The sequence below is a fragment of the Tachypleus tridentatus genome, chromosome 6 (genome assembly GCF_004210375.1).
Source record: "Tachypleus tridentatus isolate NWPU-2018 chromosome 6, ASM421037v1, whole genome shotgun sequence".
Taxonomy (NCBI): Eukaryota; Metazoa; Arthropoda; class Merostomata; order Xiphosura; family Limulidae; genus Tachypleus; species Tachypleus tridentatus.
In genome coordinates, this window is record NC_134830.1 from 26695115 (window position 1) to 26712193 (window position 17079).

Genomic DNA, 17079 nt, shown 5'->3' on the forward strand with positions numbered 1-17079 from the left:
GCTGTAAACGACCAATATTTTTGAAATAAATCGTCTTGGAACCCATGTAACGTCTGTAAACAGTTTATCGTTTATATATCTCTTAGTGTAACACATTGCTGTAAACAACTTTGGAGGGCATTGATACTTTTTTAATTTCTGTAAACGTATTACATACGGATGTAATAGCGTCTTGATCATAAACCTCGTTAGCAGTTGTCGCAACTGTAAACCCATGAACCGATGAAGATGAAAGTTTATTACTGTTTAGTCTTTTCTGTTTTACAAGTCGAATTTATAAATTACTATTTTGTGGCAGCAAAAATACTTTCAATCGAGTGATAAAACGTTTTTAATAAAGTTTGTCTTCTTTACACTGTTATACGAAACTTTCTGACACAATTGTTATACTACTAAAAGTGTGCCTTACGTTCAGAAGAATAAGTCTCGTGGGCACATGAAGCAATGAAATAGCATGACGTAATAAAATTATAATTTTGATTGGTTGATTGCTATAGTTATATAACTCATATAGATCCAGGTAAGTGTGTGTCATTCGATAATGGAAAAGTAACTGTGAACATTTTCAACATTAAAATATAAATGAAATCATATCACGGAGAAGGTTTAAAATAAAAATGGAGATGAATTATTAATTAAAGCTTTGAAAAGGACACCATGATGTACACGTTTCACGTGAATAGAGGGCCTCTGGTGGAGGTAATATTTTTCATTTCATAGCTGTAAACAATTTATAAAAACCTTTTTTTTTTGAGAACTAGATTGTGTAAAAAGTTGATTGCATTTCATAGCCATGGTTGTATTAAAATATATGTATTACAAATAGCAGGCTGTCACATTGCGCGTCTGCTGTTATGTAGTAATGTCGCAATTCTGGCTAAAGTTATTTTTAATTCTGATACTTACAGTGTTTTGTAGCTGATATGAGCTAGTAAATTAGTACTTGTGGTAACCAGGGTGTTCGTAAATTATATTAACGAATGTATTAGCATTTGTTTCATAATGCGTGAAAGCATTGGGCTGCACTTCTTGTGCTTACCAGGAGAAAACTGCATAACTAGTTGCACCTCAGTAATAGAGGTTCATGGCTTCAAAACACAAGTAACTAGTTCTGTCGATAAGATATTCAAAAAGTGCAGTATTTTAGTAAAATCTTGTTACTAAACAGCTGTACTTTAATAAATAGTTAAATGTACTATGTAATCTGCCTGTGCTAATAAGTTATAACTTTAGCTAAATAAATGTTTGGTATATGGTCTTGAATAACGCGACGGACTTTCTACAGAAAGTATTGGCATTTCTTATATTTAGTCGATAAACAATTTGACTAACGTGCAACTCACGATTTTTAACCTCAGAATTTCGGTGAGTTTAGTGTCACATTTCTCGTCTTATTTTCGGACTAAGGTGTCTATACATAAATATATATAGGCCTAAAATATCAGCCTGATCAAGACCGCTTCATTTTAAGGGTTTCTTTACATTTTGACATGACTGTAGATGTGCTTCAGACTCAGTTATCTGGCCACTTGCTAATGGTGATATCTTGCATTCCATTTAGTTTTAGTGAAGAGGTCGACAACAGCGGATTGGTGGACGTTTCTCGTCGAGACCTAGATACGAGGAATCAACCATAAGTATAAATTAATTAATTTATCTATAACGCTAGGTAAAGGCCTCAGACCTACCGTAATACACAGTTGGTTGAATAATCGTTTGTTTGTTTTTCTGTGTGCATATAAAGCACACCAATAAAATTCTTGAGATGACATAGGAAGTTCAACAAAATAAAAAGAATTTCGTTCTGACCAGTGTCTGTGTTTTGTTGCATCGCGAAAAGACATCTCGCAGAAAAATACATGGCATAACTAAGTTTCACAAGAAGTAAACAACAGAGATACATTTTGATAAACAAATGACAAACAGTTTAAATATTAGACAAAAAACTACAAAGTTCCTAATATTAAAAGCTGATACCACTTCTTTTCATTGATAATATTTTCTCTTATCCGTAACTTTTAAACTTCCGTGTAAAATCTGTGAATTGTAAGGGTTAAAACAGATATCTGCAGCTTATCAACATTTCAATCACTAGAAACTGCTAGATTATATTTAAAATAATTTAAAAAAATTCTCGGGTAAAGACTGTATCTACACATGAATAACTCAATTAACATATTCAGTCGAGCTGGCGTGTTAATATCAAATACAATACGAACTATGACAACTGTTCACTTACCTGTTGTAAAAGAGGAACAACGTATTAGTGAGTGCAGGTGGTTAATTTTATAATTATCAAATTATTTTTAACGAGTTTATGTGGTTGATATTATAATTACCCAAGTAAATTAGTGAGTTAATGTAGTTGATTTTATAATTACCCAAGAACTTTTAGTGACTGCAGGCGGTTGATATTATAATTATCAATTATAAATTATAAATATTATCAATATTTAGAATGAGTGGAGGTGGTTGATATTATAATTCCCCAGGTATTTTTCTTGTTATAAAAAGATAAAAAAAAACTCTTCAGTGAAATTTACAATTAACTTTACCCGAAAAATAAATATTTTTAATATTTCGTCTTTAAGTTAACTGTTTGCATTTCAGGGAATATGTTTGTGATATAATAAAACAATGTACTATAATAACCAGTGTTTTACGTAATCTAAATTTTACGTTGTGTTTGGAACAGTTACAAGTTATTTCACAAATATGAAGTGCCACTAGTGGAGTGCAAACCTGTGTTAACAGTAAGAATAAGTGTCATTAGTGTAAACCAGTTTCAACAGAATGATCAAGTGTCATTATTGCAGTATGAACCAGTTTCAACAGAATGATCAAGTGTCATTATTGCAGTATGAACCAGTTTCAACAGAATGAACAAGTGTCATTATTGCAGTATGAACCAGTTTCAACAGAATGAACAAGTGTTATTATTGTAGTGTAAACCAGTATTAACAGAATGTTTGTTTTTTAAATTTCGGGCAAAGCTGCTCAAGGACTATCTGCACTAGCCGTCCCAAATTTAGCAGTGTAAGACTACAGAGAAAGCAGCTAGTCATCACCACCCACCGCCAACGCTTGGGCTACCCTTTTACCAACGAATAGTCGGATTAATCGTCACATTATAACCCCACACCGTTGAAAAGGCAAGCATGTTTTGGTGCGACGGGGATTCGAGCCTGCGCCCCTCGGATTACGGGTCGAACGCCTCACCTCACTTGGCCATGCCGGGCCTTAACAAAATGAACAAGTGTCATTATTGTAATATAAACCAGTTTTGAAAGAATGAACGAATGTCATTAATGTAGTGTAATATGGCGTTCACAAAAATGAATTAGTATTATTAATATAGTGCAAACTAAGGTTCACATAATAAACCAAAACTCTACGCTTAGTTTAAATTGTTTTCAATGAACCTTGACACCATAGTAAAAGACGTAACTTCACAACAAGCTTATGAGTTGATATTTGTGCTGTAAGTGTTATCAGTAGTCTTGAGAGATGAACAAAAAATTATGTTAGATTTCAATTATTAAAATAAATATCAAAACCGAACTTATACAGTTACATGGAACCTAGACTTCGATTGGGTAAGCACCTGAAACTTATCACCATTTGTGTGCACTAACAGAGGGTACTGATTCGAGGTTACTGCTCTCACCATTATCTTATCCACAGGGTTAATAGAAAACAAATCTTTCTTCTTAATATTGAACCGCAGCGTAAAAATAAGAAGTGTTAAAAAGTGCATTAAGTTTTTGTATTTATTTTGATAAGAACCCTTAAAGTTCTTGTACTCCAGGCCACTATGGTGTTTTTAGTATTGTAGGAGCCTTGAAGTAATGCAAGTGGAGACAAGCTCTTCTGTTCGAAATGCAATTCCCAGAATGCATATCGAACGTTTTGTTAACGTTTTTATTTGTAAAAAATATTGTCATAATATTTTCACCAGCACACGAGAGAAAACTCATAGAAGACAATCTGTCAGTCAGTAATACCAGGTGATTATATTTTAAATATATGCACTATACAGACACACATATACATGTACAAACAATCTATTTAATATTTATAATACTTTTAGGTTTGGTTTGTGTGGTTTGTTTTGAATTTCGCGTAAAGCTACACGAGGCCTATCTGCGCTAGCTGTCCCTAATTTAGCAATGTAAGACTACAAGGTAGGCAGCTAGTCATCACCACCCACCACCAACTCTTAGGCTACTCTTTTACCAACGAATAATGGAATTGACCGTCACATTATAATGCCCTCACTACTGAAAGGGCGAGAATGTTTGGTGTGACGGGGATCGAACCTGCGACTGTCACATTACGAGTCCAGTACCTTAACCACCTGGCCATACTGGGCCTAATACTTTTAAAGAAGTCAAGAAGGCATAATAAGAAATTACAGTTTTCTATTTATTAATATAACAAATCTAGGTTTCATATTGCTCTTGTTTCTTGTATTATGTCTAGTATTATTTATAGTGTTAATGAACAACAAGCCATCTATTATGTTTCGTACTTCCACGTTTTTTTTCTTCTAAAAATGATATAATTAGAATAATTTATAATAATTATCGAAATTATTTACAAATATCGAATCGAGATATAAAAGCGATAAACACAGCTCTTATTTTTATAAATCTAATGTTTAACTTCGCGCTCAACTAAAATCGATCGAATGAACTTTTTAATAACATATAAATATGCACGTGCACTAACATACTTCATAATTACGAATTATTACTATTCTGGTGTTAATATCTATTCTTCCCAGTAACATCTATGATTTTTCTCAATTTTTTTTATCAGCATATACATTTAAGTTTTTACTTGTTTATTCACTTCATCTTTAAATGTATTAGTTAAGGAGGGCCAAATATTTCATTTAAAACCTCATGTTTTTGTCCTTTCATTTAAGTAAAATAAATAAATCCTTTGAAAATATTTTAAAATTATCTATCCATCAGAAAGCTATGACAAATATGAAGAGATTGGTGGTTTTAATTAATTAAATTTTACCACCTTAAAAAAGAGTTTGATTTGTTTTGAATTTCGCGCAAAACTACACAAAGACTCTCTGCAATAGCCGTCCCTAATTTAGTAGTGTAAGACTAGACTAGAGGGAAGGCTGCTAGTCATCACCATCCACCTTCAATTCTTAGGCTACTCTTTTACCAAAATAGTGGAATTGACCTTCACATTATAACGCCTTTGCGGCTGAAAGGGCGAGAATGTTTGGTGTGACGGGGATTCGAATCCGCGACTCTGAGATTACAAGTCGAGTGCCTTAACCACCTGGCCATGTCGGGCCATTTAAAAAGGGAACAAACGTTGTACCACTGTCGCCATGACAGCTTATGTGATCCATCGAAAAAGAGGAAAAATGGATATTTTGTAAAACAACGATAACTGGTTCTGGTCAAGTTGTTGACTGCTAAAATTATATACGTTTATTCTGCAAACACTGGACTTCATTAAGCCAATAAAAAAATTAAACATTTTCAGTCTGAAAAAACACACTGCAATGTTGTGGAAAAGTTGAAGCTACGATGCCTTTATATCCTCTGAAATAGATCACAAGACATTTTTCTGGGTTAGTGATTGAAAAATAAAACCACTGTGATCCATTGTCATTTTTTTCATGGCACTATTTCTTTCGTCTTGTTAACGCGAAATAACATCTTACTTGTATTCTGAAACTTTTGTTTCTTTAGTTTGGTGGCGTAGTGTTCAAACGTAGGTGAAACTCATTATGCTAACCAAAATGAATCAACATTTGTTTATATCAATATAATCCATAGTGTTTTTACACATTCTTCAAGTTGTAGCATGTTGCGCTGATTTTAAGGAGCTTATAGATAAAAATATAATAAATGTTCAAAACACGCTACAATATAGTTTTTGTTGAAAAAACTATTATAATAATATGAATTATACGAAGAAGAAGAAAAATCGAATGTAGTTTTCATTTCTGATATTATATAAAACTTCCAGTTCCTCAAGCACTTTTATAACGTTTGTTTTTTTCGATTATCCACTTAATCTGAAGTCACATTAAGTGCACAGCTACATCTATCGGAATTTAAGTGACCTAATAATCATTAATGGTCTAGTGTGCACAGAAATTCTTATTTGGCCAAGTGACACATTTTTTTACGAACGACTTTTGTTCTTGTAAATACGACACGAACAGGGAAGTATCCACTGATGTAGGGTGAGGAAAGCCCCCCTCCCCTTTATTGAAGAGCTTTGCTTTGCTTTCCCTAGCAGCTCCAACATGAGATACGGTATTTTCAGATTCTCAAATTCTCTACAATGTGACTGTCACTGATATAAAAGTGTTAATTTTTTGTCTCCCAAAACACACTTTTACCCACTTTATGCCCCTCCCTAATATAGAAAACCCTGGGAACACTACTGGTCGTATGAAATCTATTCAGTTGAAACCAAGTTGTAGTTATTAAAAGTTGATTTAATTAACACTGTTTTGCTTACTTAAACACACATCAAAATATAAGCGCTAAACCGTAAATAATTTTAAATTTCAGCAGTTGAGTTAAGTTTAAATAGCAGAAACGAAACTAAATAAATCTAATTCAAGTTTCTCGTTAAACTAAGGTGCTTATGAAATAATAGTTAATAATTTCCATTTCCATTTTCTTAATAAGTTCTAAGAAAGTAGAAAATAACATTTTTCTACAAAATTATTATGCTCAGTCATTGCTTGTTTTGAATTTCGCGCAAAGTTACACGAGGGCTATCTACGCTAGCCGTCCTTAATTTAGCAGTGTAAGAGAAAAGACAGCTAGTCATCACCACCCACCGTCAACTCTTGACCTACTCTTTTACCAACGAATAGTGGAATTGACCGTCACATTATAACGCCTCCACGACTGAAATGACAACCATGTTTGGTGCGACGGGGATTCGAACCCGCGACTCTCAGATTACGAGTCAAACGCCTTGACCCACCTGGCCATATGATAAGTCATATTTCAGTAGAAGGTGCTATTAAGAGTTTTCGTAATAAATTGGTTATGAATAAAATCCTAGCAGTTGAAACTACAGATGTGTCAAGCTACAGATATATCATACTTAATTTAATAAAGGTATGTGCGAAAAATCTTTTTCTTTCCCAAGTTAACAATAATGTTTATAAACAACATGAAGGGTTAACTATGGGATCCTCTCTTTTCAATAATGTTGTGTGACTTGTATATTAATGTATTTGAAACTAAAGTCATAAATGATGCAAGATCTAAATCTAATATTTGGAAAAGATATATAGATGATACATTATTGACGTAGAGATATGACAAGAAGGCATTAATTGAGTTTGCACACTATTTGAACAGTCTAGAACCATCTATATAATTTACTTGTAAAAATTGAGAAAAAAAAGCTCTTCTTTTGTAGATCTATTAGTGAAAAGTAATTAAGAAGGTAATTTTGAAACATTTATTTATCAGATACTCTTCTGTTTTTATGTCTCCATATAATGAATCATATACATTAGATCACAAAAAATATCTGCTTACTACACTTATGTTTACAGAGTTTTGAAAATACGTACTGAACAAGCTGAAAGTTGGTTTAACCCGAATATTTTAGGTAGAGCTGTTAAGAAATTTGCTAATGTGGTAATTTAATGAGTCATAAAAGATGTGTAAGAAATAAACAAATTCAGTCGTAATGAAACATGTTTGTTTTAATTTCACGCAATGCTGCTCAAGGACTATCTCCGCTAGCCGTCCCTGATTTAGCAGTTTAAGACTAGAGTGAAGGCAACTAGTCATCAACGCCCATCGCCAACTCTTGGGCTACTCTTTACAAACGACTAGTGGGATTAACATTATAATGTCCCTATAAAGGGCGAGCATGTTTGGTGCGATGGAGATTCGAACCCGCGCCCCTCGGATTAAGAGTCGAACGTCTTAACCCACCTGGCCATGCCATGCCGGTAAAACATCTCTATGAAACATAATACACGATACTGTGGAAAGAAAAGTGTAATATTGACTCAACCTAAAGGTATTGTAGCCAATGATATTTGCAGATCTTTGGAAATGATTAAATATAAAATATATCGTATTATTAAATAGAAATAAAAGTCCAGCAAAATTTATTGAAAAATACGAGATGACCTTCTCTTAAAAAACATTCACGCGGGAATTGTAAACCTGTACATAGGTTACATGACCTATTTAACAATGAAACAAAATATAAGTGTAAATAATGTCTTGCATCTCACAACTGAAGATGACGTTGCAGTGTCGAAACGTGTAGAGTCATCTATTTGGCGGTCATAGACTGGCCTTAATTAAAATGGTTTTAATTGTGTATTAATGTCGAGTTAATCTCATTTTTATTTTTGTGAATGCTACAACGTTAAATAACACGATAGACAGACAGCAAAGCGTTAAACGTTTAAAAAACAGATTTATCTTAAAATATTATGGCACATCTTATTTTTTATGGAAACGTGTTTGTGAGAATGTATAAGACGTGCCGAATACATCAGCTGCATGTGAAAATATCAAAGTTTGACAATTTTTACATTACTGAATGATACTTGCTATCTTTGTTTAGTCAACACACCGCAATGCAGCATTTGTTTTCACATATGATCATTACTTGTATATCATATCGATACGTTTATCTGTGAGCACATAATTATAAATTTCAGTGGGTCATCAGTAGATTGATTAGTTTAACCTGTTCAGTGCCGTAGACGAGATAACTCGTCCAAGTCGATCGGTAACACAGTGCCACGGACGAGTTACTTCGTTCTCAATAATACCTAACTTCAACGCTAGGTGTAAGCACCATACATGCATTTGACCTATTTACAAATTGTTTCACTTTCGATCCAAAATGGCGTCACGAAAAAAGTTACAAAATGAAGGAGCATTAGAGTTGTATTGTAGCAGCTGGCAGTCGACAGGTTAAAAGTAGGAAAATATTTTATAACAGTTTTTAGAGAAATTAAAACAGACACTTAACAGCTTTTGAAATCAAGGCTTCAATAACATTAGGTTCAAATCTCTTTGGTTCAAGGCTTTTATTTTTGAGGACAGTTATAAAATTATTTCGGACTGTGCAAATCCTATATATCTATCTTTATATATATTATTTTTGTGACAGATCTCAAACCGGCGCGCCCCCAGTGGCACAGCGGCATGTCTGCAGACTCACATCACTAAAAACTGGATTTCGATACCCGTAATGTGCAGAGCACCAATCAAATATGTGACTTTTGAACCAACATTATCTATACCATTAAAGTATTATCGCTTCACAACAAAACCTTACGCCCAGAATTGATTTATTATTTATGACTCTATGTAATGAGAATAAAACATGATTCCAGCGAAGCTTTGACTTTATATATTCATTGAATTAAGACCAAAAATATCATTAACTAATCTTTATAACTATAAACATAAGTAATGTACATGCAGTTAGCTCTGTTGATGGGGAGGTTGAGTTTTAGTTTAGCCTATGTACTTAGTTTACCCTAATCGAAATTTATTTTTATCTCTACATCAGAGGTTTTGATCAATAAAAGAACGAACTTGTTGTACTGGGAATTTCAACTGAAAGGTTCGTTATATTGTCATACATCCATTCTATGCCTCAGAGCCCTCTTTGTTTTGTTTAATGTAAAGCACTGAAAAATAATAAAAAATACAAGACAAAACATTACATATATTTTGTAGTAATGTGCGTAATAATAAAACATTCTCAATTTTATTGTTATCGGACTCGAATAGTTTTTAGGGTAAGTAGTATCATTTCTGTCTTCTCTCTCATGCATATATTTCTGTGTGTGTAAAATAATATAAAATATTTATGGGATGTGTTTCATATGTTTCAAACAAACATTATTAAGTACAGGCCATAAAAATTCATTCGATAACAGAAACTTAGTGACAAACTTGTGTGCATATATATATAATATTAATAATGTTATTAATCAATTAACGATCAGTGGTATCACATACCTTTGTATAATATTACTGTTATGCTGATATAAAGAAACTGTTCACTGTGATGACGAGAAACCCACTTGTTGAGAAATTTATATGCAAAAACTTTTACATATGTAAAAGTGTTTCCTCAGCCCAAACGAGCCGTTTTTGCATATAAACTGTTCACTGGCTTTTAGCTTTAACATACTGTAATCCTTAAAACTTCTTAAAATGTTTTACCAAGCAGGAAAAGAACCTTCAAGCTTACAAACAGCTGTTTGAGTTGGTGTTTTAGAATGTTATTTGTGGCTTCTGTTCATAGAACACACTCAGCTTCGCTTTTGGTTTGGTTTGGTTTGATTTGAATTTCGTGCAGAGCTACATGAGGGCTATCTGCGCTAGCCTTCCCTGATTTAGCAGTGTAAGACTAGAGGGAAGGCAGCTAGTCATCACCATAGTCATCACCAGCTCTTGAGCTACTCTTTTACCAACGGGTAGTGGGATTGACTGTCACATAATAATATTCTTACAAGTGAAAGAGCGAGCATGTTTGGTGTGACGGGGATTCGAACTTGCGACCCTTAGATTACAAGTCGAGAGCCGTAAGCACTTGGCCATGCCGGGTCTTAGCTTCTCATGATATTACATTAACATGTGTAACGGATCTATAACCTTGTATTATTGACATGAAACCGATCATTACAAAAATGTTGAATTTAATCTAACATTACGAATAAATTGACTCTGGCTTTAAGTCATTATTAATGACCGTATAATCTTGTTTCTTTATTGCAATTACTTTAGTAAGGTGCAAAAGTGAAAACTAGTAAAAGAATAATTAATTAATAACTAAATTCTCAAAATTCGTTTTACAAGTAATTTATGAGATGTTAGTGAAACAAATTTAACAGTTATGTTCAAGGCAGTGTGAAAATTTATTAATTTTTAACTTATGATAATAAAGGAACAAAATTCTAGTAAATCAGAAGTGTTTAGGTCAAAGAATCACTCTGGGGTATTTTAGAGATTCTGAAGTTATTTGTAGAACACGACATGACCATGTGGTTAAGGCACTCGACTCGTAATCTGAGGGTCGCGAGTTCGAATCCCCGTCATACCAAACATGCTCGCCCTTTCAGCTGTGGAAGCGTTATAAGTAACAGTCAATCCCACTATTCGTTGGTAAAAGAGTAGCCCAAGAGCTGGCGGTGGGTGGTGGTGACTAGCTGCCTTCCCTCTAGTCTTACACTGCTAAATTAGGAACGGCTAGCGCAGATAGCCCTCTTGTAGCTTTGCTCGAAATTCACAAAAAGCAAACAAGAATACGACATAAATGTAAACTGTTTGTTTTTAATATAACAAAGCCACATTTACCTATCTGTTGAGTCCACCGAGGGAAATCGATCCCCTGATTTTAGCTTTGTAAGTCCGTAGACTCATCGCTCTCACAACGGAGAACAAATGCCAATTGTTTATAAAAGATTCTTTCGATATATGTATGTATATAAATAGTAACAAAGAAATTTAATGATTGAAGCGACAAACAAGTTGCAATTAAAGATAGAATGAACGATAGTACGTTAAAAAGATTTTAATAAGTTGTTGAAGTCATTATATTTTTAACTTAAATATATATACAGGGTGAGCCAAAAGTAGGTGGACAGTAAAAAAAACATTTATTTAGAGATCACGTATACGTACAACTATATGCTGTCCACCTACTTTTGGCTCACCCTGTATATATTTTTAATTTTTTTGCGGCCAAACTGTTGTTACAAAAGTGGTGCAACAAAAACCGTACCGTCCGCTACGTTTTTGTACGTGTGGTGGATGGCTTGTGAAATATTATATTTCTTCACAAGTTCTAAATTGGCGGCCTGTAACGCATTCTGAGCAATATATAAATCAAAGTATATATTTTCTGAAATATATAAAGAAAGGTCACATATTGAATTGGTAATAACTTACTGCGATTGGAACTACATTTGTTTAAAAAGTATTTCATTATGGTGGCTTGTACAATAAAATATGCAGTCAGTATATGAAAATAAATTGCCTTGCATTACAAGAAAATCATATAAACAAATCTTCGACTCATATAACCTGAGCAGCACTCGAATAAATCTACACCACTGTCATTTACAGTATTTGCATCACTCTGTAGTAGTATCCAAACTGATCAGTTATATCAACGTACATAATATTATGGTGTTAGGAGGTGACCTGGTGATAGTGAAAGCCTAAACATAACAAATCAGAAGTAATAAGAATACCATCCCTACTTCTGGAAATACCAGTCACAGATATCGGGTAACAAAATGATGTAGCATCATAGGAAATAGCCCTTTAGCACAACATGTTGTGATTCGATAGCAGATTAACATCATGTTGGTAATTCCTGGAAAGTGGCCTAACTGTCAGCATATCCTCCTTCAAGTTTGTTTGGTTGGAATGAAATTGGCATCATTTTCTGTGCAATCGTCATTCACTTTGTTTTTTAGAGTTGACGGGAATTACTTGTAAGATGCACAAACAATCCTTACGTAGTTTTTAACATAAGACGTTTTGTGACTTAGGCATGTCTTTATCCAGGATTTTACAGGTGAAGCAATGTATCAACCAATCACGATCAACACTTTGTTGCGTAACTTCTGCTATGGTATGACCAGGTGGTTAAGGCGATCGACTCGTAATCTAAAGGTCGTGGGTTCGAACCCCTGTCACACCGAACATGCTCGCCCTTTCAGCCGTGGGGGCGTTATAACCTAAAGATCAATCTTACTATTCGTTGGAAAAAGAGTAGCTCAAGAGTTGGTGGTGGGTGGTGATGACTAGCTGTCTTTCCTTTAGTCTTACACTGCTAAATTAGGGACGGCTAGCGCAGATAGTTCTCGTGTAGCTTTGCGCGAAATTCGTAAAAACGAAACAAAAACAACCAATATTTGCGAATGTTTTACTTCTTCGACATTTAGAAAGATCAAGTCCTTGATAAGAAGTACAGAACTGAAAACTGCCCCAATCTAACGTCTCCAATACACAGCATACTCTGCAAGTATCAATTTCGTACACTGTAATGGATTATTTCTAACAAATTCATGTTGTTTTCCACTTTTCTCCGTGTATCAAAGTATAACTTTGTAGAGTTTTGATATCAATGTGGTGCGTACGTTCAACGTTTTTATTGCTTAAGACAGAAAACCTGTTCAAGGTTTCGTGTTTCGTTACTACTGTATTGTTAAGTGACTGGTGGGCTGTTTCAGGCACTTAGAAATGCCCATTATTTAGGGTTTTCTGTTATATCAAGGTTTTTAAACACTCTAAGTGTCTGTTTTTCTGCCATCTCTGTGCCTTTTTTCATATATTATAACCACAATTCTTAAACCGGTTATTCTTCGATATTTTTAAACATCATACACCGGGCCCTTTCCAACCTGAGATCCGAGGCTTGTTGCGAATTTTTTATTCTAAAGGCAAAAACACCATAAGCAACTTCAAGACTTCTTCTGTTTCATTGCTCGTTTATATTTGACTGATTTAGTTAATGATAATAATCCGTTCCAACCAAACCCCATCCAAAATAGTAGGCCCGTGAATGCTTAAAATATTATTTTCCAAAACTCAAAACAGACCCTCTCTTGTGTATCTGTAGAAATCTGGTACCTCTTTCTTTGTTGAAATTTAGGATTATATATATTTTCTTCTTTCCTCTTGGGTCCCCCTCTAGTACAGCCGTAAGTCTACGGATTTACAACTTTAAAATCAGGGGTTCCATTCCTCTCGGTGGACTCAGCAGATAGCACAACGTGTCTTTGCTATGAGAAAACACACTCACACACACTCTCTTTCCTCCTGGCATTTTATTGATTTAGGTTAATTAACCTTACGGATCTCGCTGAACCGACTTTGTGCTTCTTTCACGCCACTCAAGCACTCAATCAACTAAATTCAAATACTCAACGAACAAAATTCAAGTACTCAACCAACTAAATTCAAGTGCTCAACCAACTAAATTCGAGTACTCAACCAACAAAATTCAAGTATTCAACCAACTAAATTCAAGCACTCAACCAACTAAATTCAAGCAGTCAACCAATTAAATTCAAGCACTCAACCAACTAAATTCAAGTACTCAACCAACAAGATTCAAGCACTCAACCAACTAAATTTAAGCACTCAACCAACTATATTCAAGTACTCAACCAACTAAATTCAAGCGCTCAACCAACTAAATTCAAGCGCTCAACCAACTAAATTCAAGTACTCAACCAACAAAATTCAATCACTCAACCAATTAAATTCAAGCACTCAACCAACTAAATTCAAGTGCTAAACCCTGACAACATCCAGTGTCTCTTTTTCTCTTACAGGTATTCTGATTTCAATGAGAGTGAAATCGCTTTGTGTGCAAACCTTTTTCCAGGTAAAATGTTAGTAAGTAGCACAGAACTTATTCTAAAACTCTTGCTATCAAATTCTTTTCCACACGTGCAAATTATATTTATGTTCATTTGTGTCTGCGTTTTAGTATTTATACTTATTGATTTTGATAATTAAAGTTTTTGCTTGAATTTCGTTACAATGACATAAGTTCTAATGGTCTAAAGAACGGTGTATAATTTTGTGGCATGTTAACACCGTATAATATATCTTATTTTGTGGCATGTTAACACCGTATAATATATCTTATTTTGTGGCATGTTAACACCGTATAATATATCTTAATCTTCTCAATTTAGAAGGTTGAGATTAATTCTTTTTTTTTTGCTTGATCTGTTTTTTTTTATGTCATTTTTAAATGAATTTATTCTGACCTGTTGACATGATTTGTAAGTATTGGAAATTCTCACCCAAAGCAGCACCTTACGTGGCACGTGAACTAAATAGTTAGGGCAATGACCCTTAATGCGCAGACATAACCATTCATAATTTAGATTCTGATATAGCCTGGTGGTTAGGATTCTAGACTCGCAATCTGCGACCTATACTGAAACCTCGTCACCAGACGTGCTTACCTTTTTAGATATGAGAACGTTATAATATAATGACCAAGATTACTATTCGTTGCTAAAACAGTAACCTAAGAGTCTTCGGTGAGTGGTGTTGACCAGCTTCCTTTCCTCTAGTCCATCACCGAGAAATTAGGAACGGCTAGCGCAGATAACCCTCAAGTAACTTTGCACGAAATTCAAAACAAACAAACCTTAATTTAGAACTGTGTTCATGCGTGAAGTGAAGCTACTTGATATTACCCCATTAAACGGACATGACAAAAAAAGACGCGTTAATTAAAACTGTGGACAAGGGAAAAAAAAAACATCTAACATACTATGAGAAATGTAACAATGCAACAAGGTTTATTACCCAGTATTTAGTAACAGTGCAAACATAAGAACAATTCCTGAGAGGAAACAAGAGGTCAACGATGAACCTGACCCTTCCAGGTTCAAAACATGGACCGAATCCTGATGAAGGGAAACTGCTGAGAATAACTACTCAGAATCGATTATCGTAGTCATATCGTCCCCACAGATGAAAAAGGAAAGTATGTTAATTAGAATATTACAGATGGTGCCCCGGATCTTTGTATCAGCTGTCTGGCACACTAATTATCAATCCATTGACTCGTTAAGCCAAAGAAAAATAAAGGCCAAAGATTATATACAAAGTAAACCAATGACTTTCATTCATTAAACCTTTAGACTTTGCTGGGGGAAATCACAACTGTAGTTCACTTACGTTTATTATGTTTCATGTTTAATTTTGAAGCTTTAGCAACTTACACGTGACGTGGCTCTCAAAATAATTTAATGTAACTAATATGCATTACAGCATTCAGCTTAAAGAGGATCACTTTTAGTAGCATAATGCCCAAGATAAAAATAAAGGTTAAATAATTTCTCATAAATCTGATTTTGAAATCTACTACGTGAATTTAATTGTTAATCTAGATCAGGTTGTCTTTGAGGTGTGTTGCTTCAACGATAAAAGAAAATATAGAAAACAAGGAGTTACTAAAACTTTTCTTCAAATATGTATGTGTACATGTTCACGGACATTCACAGCAGCAAGAGTATGTGTCTCACTCTCTCTGAGAAAATCAATACCTTCTCACCCAGAATTCCTTTATCAGACTTTCTTTACCCCCGTTAACCAGCTGGGAGAGTTTTACGTCCCGTTCAAATTGTCTTAAGTAGCCTTTTTCCAGTATTGGCTCGAGTGCAGGGTCATATCTTACTCACACTAATGTACTTACTTTCAGCATGTCTATGTTGTTGTCTTCCTTCTATTCCGTCAGGCAGGGTCGCTGTTAATGTAAACAATGTACATGAACAACGATTGACGAAGTGTAAGTTTGCTTAACAAATTCAGGGTCTTGGAAAACTTCTTAGAGTAATTCTTTCACTTTCATTGAAATTATTTGTAAAATATTTACAAACTAGATAATTTTTCATAAACTAAACCCAATTTTCTGATCTTTCCTCGTGGAATTAAAAATATTCAGATAACAAAGCAAAGCTTTGTTGTTGTTTTTTTCTGTGCCAAGAGGACCCATTCACATATGGTATTTAATATTCTAGTAACTAGTTGAGCAATTGGGGAAACACCGATGTAGATAGAAGTTTGTTAAAAAAAACGAACAACCGGTAAACCATACTTATAACTTAGAGTGACGAAAGTTGTTCTTTTAAAAAGAATAAACGGTAGTTGTAATATACTGGATAACTAAGGTCTGAAAATCTTTTTTGGCAATCTCATCGTAATTGATGAGATGTATGATGATGACACATCATAAAAGAAAGGAAACCGTAAACATACAACTATTCCATTATTGGTCTTATTTCATTTCCCTTGTAGAATACACATCATATGTTTTACTGCTTCCATTATTGGTCTTATTTCATTTCACTTGTAGAATACACATCATATGTTTTACTGCTTCCATTATTGGTCTTATTTCATTTCACTTGTAGAATACACATCATATGTTTTACTGCTTCCATTATTGGTCTTATTTCATTTCACTTGTAGAATACACATCATATGTTTTACTGCTTCCATTATTGGTCTTATTTCATTTCACTTGTAGAATACACAT

The 17079-nt window shown here is 34.1% G+C and overlaps 1 protein-coding gene across 2 annotated transcripts in view; it reads right to left on the bottom strand.

Annotated features, from left to right (window-relative positions):
* LOC143252123 (uncharacterized) overlaps positions 1-17079 on the bottom strand; it is a 61705-nt gene that overhangs the window by 14219 nt on the left and 30407 nt on the right. The gene's annotated exons all lie outside the window — the stretch shown is intronic.